Here is a 10,757-nt window from a genome sequence, read left to right on the forward strand (position 1 = left end):
TAAAAAACTCTCTTAAAATATATACAAACAAAAGAATAGACAAGATGAACATAATCAAACTATCTGTATGAAAAATAAATAAATAAAATAACATAATGATAAAATAATATATACAATAATTTTAAATAAATTAGAAAAAGAGAATCAAACTATATAATTAGATATTGAAAATAACTAATAATAAAATTCTGAGCTGAATATAATTATTAAATAAAAACAGTGATTGTATTCTAGGTAATTGTTACTCATGCGACCTGAGGATCCCATGAGTAAGGTGTAATTTCATATTTTGTACAGACGGAGGATAATGGACTGTATGTACGAAAAGTAGTCCCAAATACCGAAATAAACGGAATAAGAAGTATTACTAGTCTTCCATGAAAATAAATGAATAATGAGTATATTGTTATTCTTTAGCGAATAAAGATAGAATTAATGAGAAATCGTTAGGAAAGGTTATATATAGAAAACTATTTCACACACCGACCTCAGTATCTAAGGACATATCATCACTGTATATTTCTTATCACAGCCAGTCCACTTTTATTATTGGAGGCAGAATGTCCTTGTGGTGGTTTTTGTTTTTGGTCTTCCTCCTTAACCCATCTTCAGCGGCGGTTGACAACATAAAAGCCCATGACATCGGCAATAAGACAATGATACAAGTAAAACCAATCGGATGTCCCGCTGGGAAAATGTTGGCTCCTTGCGGTATAACTCTCTGCTGTAAAAATATTGCTTTTCAAGGTTAGAACATACATATTTAGTATATATACACCTATAATCATATGGTTTTTGGAGGTTATGATATACGAGTAATCGGAATATAATAATATTTGGTTATGATATAATGATAATTGGTTATAAGTTTTTTGGATTAATAATTTATAATTTTGTCCTTGTACAATTTTTTCTTTATAGGGACTAATAAATCTTACAATTCAAATTGGCAAAAATTTTAATGTAACTCTATACTAACTAAATACATACTCATTATCATCCTTTAAAATCATAAATCTAATTTGTCCGTATTTTTTTTTTATGAAAAGATAGTAGACGATTGCTATATCAGAGCTATAACAGATAAGAAAACGGCACTGCTATCAAACTATCTCCACGCCCTGTCCTGTAGCAATATTAAGTGATAATTAACAATTTTAGAAATAACTAAAATTATTTTTTATATTGGGGAAAATACTTTACTTCACCAAAAATGGCTCTTAAACCAATTACAGTATCGAAGTTTAAAGTTTTCTCTCAAATAATAGAATTTTTTTTCTCAATACATAAGTTTATGTAGCAACAGTTGTCTAGTTATATCAGTTTTCACTTACTATTTTTTTTTTAAATTAAATCAAATGAAGATATCCACAATCAAATAAATAGCACAATAAAATCAGTTACCCTGCCCTACATCAATAATAAAAGATATTTAATAATTTAATCAACGAAATTGTGATTTTTTTTTTAATATAGGGAAGGGAAGAAATAATTTATTTCATAAATATAACATACTTAACCAAAGTAAAAAGTATTATTTAATTTTTATTTTTTATGAAATTTTCAAGGTTTTGTAGCGAAAATTGTTTTGAACATATTAGTTTATAATTATCTTTCCTCTTTCCAAAAATATATAAATTATATCCATGAAAGTTTGTGAGGACAATTTTTTATGAGATGTGAAATCAAATATAAGAATATATGAACATCAGTTTACAATTACTTTTTCTCATTCCAAAAATAGTCATCACAGGAGGACCACAGTCCTCGAGCATCTTCTCCACTTATTCACCTACGGTCAACCATCTACACCTCATTATATTTTTTTTTCTTTACAGGGGAAGACCATATTTATCGTATTAGTTTGTATAGAATGCAATTCGACCTGTTGTGGCGTTTCAATTCTTTTCAGAAAATTAAAGAAAATCAATATAGAATTATAGATAGACTGTGTCCTTTTTTGTCATTTAATTCCGAATCTATTGGTCAGTAGAAAAAAAAATTTCCATTGAATTCTACATAAAAATTATCCTATTGATATTTGACTGTGAATTACCGAATTCAAATTTGAGAACTGTTTGAAAGGTAGTTAAAAATTATTCTCACTGGATTTTTTAAGGCATTTCGCCATAATTCTGGAAATGGATTTAAGATGTCCTATTAATATATATCAAATGTGTTTTTAGAAATAGTAATAGGTACAAGAAGATCCTTTTCATAAAAAAAATTGTTAAATTCAAAACATTTTTCTTAATTGTTAAAGTGATATATTTTTCAGGTTCTTGAGAATTTTTCATGGGGATTTTCACTAAATGTAGGTTTCTGGTTATTCGCACAAAATTCCCAATGCAAAATTCATATTCATATGCATATATAGAATTCTTGTCTATTAGCTTTAGTTCGAGTGCCTAATTGCATCTTTACCATTTAATGGTTCCTGACCTATAGTTTTTCATACGCCAAAAGTTTTGCCAAACAACTAGAAATAAACATATTTTTGATTTATTTTGGCAAATATTATGAAAACTACTACTCCTAAGAAGATAATGGTTATAAACTACTTTATAACACTATTTTTTTGGTTTACTTAACATACCTTGTAGAACTTTGGACGCTAGGACTATTCTTTACCAAGCTTGCCTGTTTTGGATTACTGCTTTCTTGTATACTGCATGCAAATCTTTCGTATTTTTGTTGCTTCTGTCTACCCATCTGGTTTTTTTTTGTCTCCCACGTGGTCTCAAACCTACTATAATGGAATTAATTGTTGTGTATTGGCGTCCTGTTCATTGCTTTGAATAACATGCCCCACCCATCTTAACCTTCTCGTTTTCACGTCATGAGATATTCACTGACCAGTTTCAGAAAACCGTAAGAGTAAAATGAAGATAGATGGGTGTTTTTTTTTCATATCCTAACCCTTCTTTCTAGCAGGTCTATGTTTTTCTGTTTTGCTTTTATCTATTTATTATTAGTGTCGTTTATTGTGTCTTATGTATTTATTATATTAGACACTAACAATAAACAACACTAATAAAAAATAGATTAAGTGCCAAACAGACTGAATATCTATCAAAAAGAACGGTTATAATGTAGAAAATAAAAAAACATTTACCTTTCTCTATTTCTCTCTTACCAAACCTTGTACAAGTTAGTCCTAGTGGTTGTTATTGTTACGTAGACTACTCAGTCATAAAACAATTGTAATTTAGGTTTATATGTATTAATCTTAGTTTGTATTCAATACATTTTAGTGTTTAATTTTTAAAGTTAAGAAAATTAATTATTTTTGTTTACTTTAGAGGATGCCTATACAAAAAAATGAAGCCTCAATATAGGTATTTTATTTTTGACTGATATATTATTTATGTACATATTTCATGTTTTTAAGCAAAAATAATATTAGATTTGATCGCATCCTGCATTTCCTTATTATTGTATCATTTTAACAATATCGATATGTTGATTTTTTTTTTAGTGGTGAAGGTTTCACATTTTAAAAGATTTTTTTTTAAAGTGTATAATAATTAATCATGTTTAAAACCAAACTATATTTTTTATTTAATAGCTATACTATTATTATATGTATAGTTATAGCTACTATTGTATGCTAGTACATATATTATCTTTTAAGAGTTTTTGTTTCTGGTAGAATAGAGATGATTATAAAGCGTATTTTTCACTGTTTTCAGGTATGACACTATTACAAAAAAAGGCAACTTTGACAGTTATTTTAAAGTTTTGCGTTCTAATGCTTCGTTTTTTCCCATATTTATACAAATAAATTTGAAAATTAGAATTAACACGAATTTCACAGAGGGGAGGAGGGTTTGCTTATTGCCAAAGGGTTTAAATTCCTTTAGTACATGTATACATGCCTGTAGGTAAAAAATGGAGCGTATATATATATATTCAAGAAAGAATTTTATTTAAACATGTCATTATAGCAGATACTGCACATGAAAATGTTTAAGCCTCAGGTGGCTCCAGAACAATTAAGTTCATCAAGATATTGAAAATCAAAAATATATAAACGAAGTAATTAAAAAGAACTTAAGTTCGGAGACATTATTATATCGCATTAAATAATTAAGGATATTATTATTAATTTAAAATCTGGTGCTATGTATTTTTTAAATTATTGATGTGTTTAATTAATTTAAGAAAAAACAATTAGTTAAATTAATAAATGACTTGATATTTTACAGGTCGCTAGGTTGAGCTGCTCTCTCACTCTTGGAGTTATACTCTAAAAGTAAGTAATATTCAAAACATCATTACATTTTATTTCTAGAAATTTATTAAATATCTTTAAAACGATACCATATAAACATGGAACGCATGAAATCAATTATATTAACATTTCAGATTTTCTAATGACCTCATTATATGTTTTCGGAATTGCAAAAAATAAAAGACCTGTCGATTAAAATATCGCTCATCTATATATTTTATATTTAGATCCCTTCCATATTCTTTTGAAGTTACGAAATAAAGAAAAAAATAAATATGAGGATCACGTCATCTTACAATTGGTTGAATTAACATTTACATTACTATTACCTGTATTACATTACATTGAGTTTACCTCACAAAGAATGATACCAGTAGTTAAGTTCACTAACTGTTGGGCACCAAAGGAAGATATTTACTCCTTATCAAGAAGCTCCTTTGACAATTAATTCATACATATGCGATAACCGCACAATAACTGACCAGTATATTTTATCATTATCTCCACTATTGTTAACCCGAATATAAATGAATGCATACGTATGTGCAAACATTTGCCAGAATGTGGGTTAGGATTGTTCATGTCGTCTGGATCGTAATAGGAGTGATCCTTTTGTCATTACACTGCCATGGTCGATACAACAAAACTTCTTTCTGCCCACCGGGCTACCAGTTCATCGTGATAGAAGGTGACATGGCAAGCTGTATACCGAAACAGACAGAGCCTTATCAGGCAGGAGTGAGTATAGTATACTTGTTAGAATGAGTTTTGAAATATGTAGATTATTATACTTTTAATTGTGGAAGTGGGTAGCTCAATGATCAGGTATTTTGTTACTAACTCCAAGCTTTGGTGATAATTATTTTCTGTTTCACTGTAGCTATGAGTCATCCCTGCTGCTTCGGTATGTCGTTCCGGGGTTTACCCAGCCTCGTTAAGCGGGAACTCTTCGTTGTGTAAAAATCTGGTAGGTGAGCGTGATTCTAATCAAATCACCACCTTGTACAACCGTTATAACAGTACTTCCTTACCAAGTACTCCACCTATGACCCATGGGTTGCAGTAGCACTAATTTCATTGTCTTGGGTGGTAACGGTATATATTTTTATTTTTTTTAAATCTCTAATTATGCAGTTGTTTTAAGAAGCTTTAGGGTATAACACAGTTCGGATCATATATTTACCCTGGAAAGATACTTATATTTTTTTTTACTTCTAAGAAAAAAGTTATAAACAAAGAAAATGTCCTAAGCATTGACTTTAAAACAGCCTGCGACTCCGTTGATAGAATCTATTTTTGGAAAATAATAACGGCAATGGCAATGGGTTATACAAGAATGGTGCAGTTTACCACTTAGTATACACTCAGGAATAATTTACTAATATACCATATATGCAGTTAATGTAACAGTCTTAGGCACAGGTTTGTAAGTTGCTGGACTTTTCACTGAACTCTGCAGCTGAATATATAAGCTTAAAAAAACTGAAAAGAAACAAATAATGCGATCGTAAGACGATACATAAGCCCAAAAGATAACCTTCCTTCAAAAACTTCAACCCTTCCCCAAAGGAAACCTAACTTTCTTGAATGTAGATAGCGCGAAGTAGCCAACATAGCGAATTAGCTTCCATAAACGACCAGCTAAGTTAAGTCAATCAAAGAACACTTAGTGCTGATAAAGCTTTCTTCTCAGTAACTCAGGTCGGAAAAAATGTCACGAAAGCAGAACCTAAGAATTTACAACTCAATTATTAAGCATGTAGTGATGTACGGAATTAAGACATGATCTCTTCCGGAAACCTTTGAGGAAAAGATTTAAGAAGAACAACGAAGGAAGAAAATTTTCGAAACGAAAATCGATAGCTCTGGAAATGAAAGCAATTAAGTTACAATGGGCAGGATGTGTGGCAAGACACCCTACATGCCCTCTCCTCCTAACTCAGAGGAAAGGGTTCATCGAAGATAAACTTGGGTGAAGAAGGTTTCTAAAGCAAAAAAATAAGACTTCTTCGTATTCAGCGTGTAATAGTGAAAAATGTATGGACCGTATTCATGATTTCTGCCTTGTCGAATGTAATTTCAATTTTTCTGGATTAATAAAATATCCTAAGAATTCTTTTTATAAATAATAATATTCAATAAACATGTTTTAGCATAAGAGTACTGCAAGTAGCTCTGAAATAGTCAACCAAAAAAAAATCAGCCTAAATTAATTTTGTTGTTTGGGTTATCTATTCTATATATTTAAATATTTATTTTAAATAATAATTGGCTAGTAACGTCAATTGATAACAAAATAAGTCAATTATCATCAATTTAGCATTCGATAATAGAACGAATGTTGTGACAGTTAGCTGATAATGTAGTTGATAAGCCCTTCCACTGTCGAAGAGACAAGGCAGAAATGTTTCTGGGTCGTTGGTTCACCGTCCTCTTTTGGTTCGTTAGTGGGCTTCTTCTCCTTTCCTTCTATTTGAAGTTGCTGTATCAGTTGCGCCATAGTTTATCATATGATATATAATGTATGTATTAATATTTTAAGTTACTTAATTAAGACCTTTTTTAACACCAAATATTTATTTAGTATCCTATATAATAGATACATTACAAGGGTAAATGATTCCATGTTAATGTATGTTACCAATTACATAAATATTATCAGGGAGAAATAAACCCAATACGTAATATGTGATCACTCAATATAAAAAAAACATTTACATATGGTAAATGACCCGAATTCAATTGTTGTTCATAACCACATATTATTTTAAAGCAGTTGTATATTTCAAAGAGTTTTATATTTTGCTGTTTTATATTGGCTTACATTCTCCTTAATAACTCTTCATAAGTTTAATACATGTACACTATAATATATGTATTTTTAATGGGTTTGAATTAAGTTTAATTCCTTCTTGTAAGGATATCAAACATCATGCCACCGATAATGTTAATAAATACTTTTCTGCGGACTAAAATTAAAATAAATCTGATTATAGAATAAATTAAAATTACATAGACATTTTAAAAAGAAAACTATTTCTTGGAGTGTATTTTAATTTTTGAACTGAATCAAAGTTTTTTTTCATCTTTTCTTTAAGTTGTAAGTCTACTAGAAGTCTAAATAAAATTTAAAAAACTGAATAATTTTAATTTCTTTCATACTTATGGGACTTAATTGGAACATATAGGATATTGAATTTCTCGTAAGAATCTGTCTACATAATTGAGCTTTATCATCATCTATACTATTTAAGTATTATTAATCAAAGAAATATTAAGGTTAATAATTTTTTAAAAATTATTTAATGATATTTACTACTGCATTTACATAAAAATACAAATAGTAATTTTGATATGATATCAAATAATGATATGAGATAGGCGTGTAGAGAAACTTCCCATTGCTAGCACTACAATAATACTTCTACATTTGAAATTCGTAGAGTTGTCAGGAGTTGAGGAGGAAGAAAGATTTAAAAGTAGTGGCTTTAGGTGGTTAGGGAGTTTATTATGGAAGCATTAATATGTGGTTTGTGTTAGATCAGTTACGTATGGAACATTAAGGTCTTTATGGAAGATTTTATTTATGACAAAGTAATGCGGAGAGGAACATTTAGCTCAAAGCTCAACTCCGCCTGGTTAATAATTCATAAATGGTTTTGTCATACAGGTTTCTTTATTTTAAGTAAACAGTGAACTTTACGCTTAAATTGAAAAAACTATAAAGAAATTATTTTAAATTTTGGGCGATTTATGTTTTCAGGAACTATTCGACCAAGTAAGTATCCGATATAAATTGTTCTTAAATTCTAAATTTAGTTTACTATGTTACTTCCTCCCCCTCCCTTTTTTTTTAAATCATTTTTTACACAACATTCTCTTCTTTGAGTCCTATCATATTTTACAATGGTTATATCTTGGTCTCATTAGCCCTGATGAATCTCTTCGAAGTGAGGTAAAACTTTGATTACAGATAAATCGTTTTCTCTGTTATTTTTGTACCTTTCATAACCACCACGTAAAAATCATGTTAACTATAATTAATAAAAGCTTTATTCAATTAAAGAATCAACTGCAATTCGCATGACAATATTTCTTTTAATCTCAAACAAAAAACAAGGTTTTAAATAGTTAACAAATCGATTATTTAACTTTTAATTTTTATATAGGTTATAGATTATATAGGTTATACGACAAAAATTCATCTAAATTCAAACTATGTTCTAGATAACTAATATTCTCAATTTTTTTTTCTAGGTAACGTCAGGATTCACAGCTTCAACAACATGTTAAAGACAAATATATGTTATTACAGTTATTATTGTATTAAATTATTATTATAAAATTTAATCATTTTTATGAAATTACATTGCTATTAAGAGTTTACATACCCGATAAATATTCCAATTATGACCTTTTTATTTAATTTTAATTTAAATTATATTACATTAAATATGAACTAATTATATATTAAATTATATTAGCATAGGTGATATAATATTAAATATCATATTATAATATGGATAAATTAAATTTGGATACTACTTAGCATTATTTTATGTTAGGATAGGTGATATAATATTAAATATCATATTATAATATGGATAAATTAAATTTGGATACTACTTATAAAAAATATTCATTCCTTACATTGTAGTTTTTAATCTTCATGTTTAAATGAAGTTTTGAAAGTTAAAGAAATAACTGATAAATATTAATTGATTTTATCTAATTATCTATCTTCCTATAAAATATTTCTACTCAAGTTGTAGAGCGTATGTTTTGAACATATCATTTAGAGCTGTTGGAAACTTGACGTCTGTAAATAATTTTTATATGTTATTTTGTGTATATAGCCCTAAAGACCTATAACCCCATTACTGCCTAGTTTCCAAATATTTTCTCCAATTTTTAGTTTTAATTTATACGCCACGGAGGTTTCAATATAACCGATTTTGAAGTCTTATTTGTATTCCTTACTCTTACACAAAATTTACCTTTTTTTCAATTAATTATTTTTCATAATACCCCTTCGTACTTGTTGTTTCTTAATGGGGTCAGTACATCCAAAAGGATGTGTGTGCAAAGTTATGTTTATTGAATTTGATTAATTATGAATCAGGATTATTAAAGTTCATCATTGAATGTTTAGGATGATCAGTACAAAAAGAATTAAATATGTAGATAATTAAAAAATTATCTACGTTTATATTGAATATATAAATAATTAAAAAAATATGTTATTTTTTAAAGATCTACATTATTGTGATTGACGTCAATGGGAAGAATATAACGAAAAAAAAATTAGATTATCCTAAGAAGGTTGCTAGCCTAAATATTAAAAATTGATATGGTGCGCGCATCACATAACCTTTATTTTCCACCCTACATGTAGCCCCAAATTTTGTTTGGGATTGGTTGGCTCGTGTTGAAATTATCACAAATTTTATGCTTTTCAAAAAAAAATCTAAAGACCAGGGTAGACAAAGATTATGAACAAAATATTTTAAATCTCCTGTTGTTATAATAATTCATATTTTAGGATTTCTTGAGGTGGGGACAACGAATATCAACTTCCTGCCAAGCGTACAATAGTTTAATAAAAAGATCACGAAGTCAAGTGAATACCAATGCAATCGGTAGAGATCGGTTGAGTCTCGTCTTTTTCGGATACAACTCTGGTTTTTATTTATAACTTTTTTTTCCTTTATTTATTCACAAAATTCTTTAATATTTTCTTATTTATCTATTTGCATTATTACTAACAATGCGAACACTTTATTTCTTTTCAAATAAACAAATTGAAGATATATTATATACAAATTATTGGCCGTATTATTTGAAATTATGATGTAGTGTTGTCCGAAGAAAACAAAAAATAGTTAAAAACTATTTATTAGTTAACGCTTCACTCCATTTTGTAGAACTACATCAGGGCTAAAAGATACAAAAACAACTAAAAATATTTTGACAGCAGGATAAGATACAAAAACCTAATTTAAGATAGGGCTGAAATTATGTAAATATAAGTCCAAAGAAAATGATAAACAAATGAACAAAAAGAAGAAATAAAATTAGTTATAATCTAAATTGGACAATGATAAGAATATTAAAAAATTAAGTAAACTATTAGTTTATATATAATCTTTTCAATTCTTTGAGACTGGAATTTATTTTTTAAATAATTCAAATGGTATCTATGTTATGTCTCAACACTCTTCATTATATTAACAGTCCAACATTTCGGCCAATTCGGCCATCTTCAAGGACAATATTAAATATAAATTTACACCTCATATCCAATTATTTAAAAACGTTTTGCAGGCTATTTCGTCCAGATCATAAATTACAAGTCAAATTACCCTATTTGTCACAAATTTATTAATGATTAAAACTTTTAATTTGAGATCAACTTACACTATCAACTATCATATAAAGTTTATATGGTAGTTGAAAGTGTAAGTTGATCTCAAATTAAAAGTCAATGAAATACACATAAAGTAATTAATGACCTAGGCTGGAC

The 10,757-nt window shown here is 28.2% G+C and overlaps 1 long non-coding RNA gene across 1 annotated transcript; it reads left to right on the forward strand.

The window, feature by feature from the left end:
- The first annotated feature begins 522 nt into the window (after positions 1-522).
- Positions 523-8,641, forward strand: LOC106687618 (uncharacterized). Its single transcript, XR_001344189.3, has 3 exons — positions 523-747; positions 4,209-4,255; positions 8,492-8,641. It is a non-coding gene; the product is annotated as an uncharacterized lncRNA (long non-coding RNA).
- The last annotated feature ends 2,116 nt before the right edge of the window (positions 8,642-10,757 follow it).

The sequence above is a fragment of the Halyomorpha halys genome, unplaced genomic scaffold, assembly GCF_000696795.3.
Source record: "Halyomorpha halys isolate HHAL.00 unplaced genomic scaffold, Hhal_1.1 Scaffold988.1, whole genome shotgun sequence".
Lineage (NCBI taxonomy): Eukaryota > Metazoa > Arthropoda > Insecta > Hemiptera > Pentatomidae > Halyomorpha > Halyomorpha halys.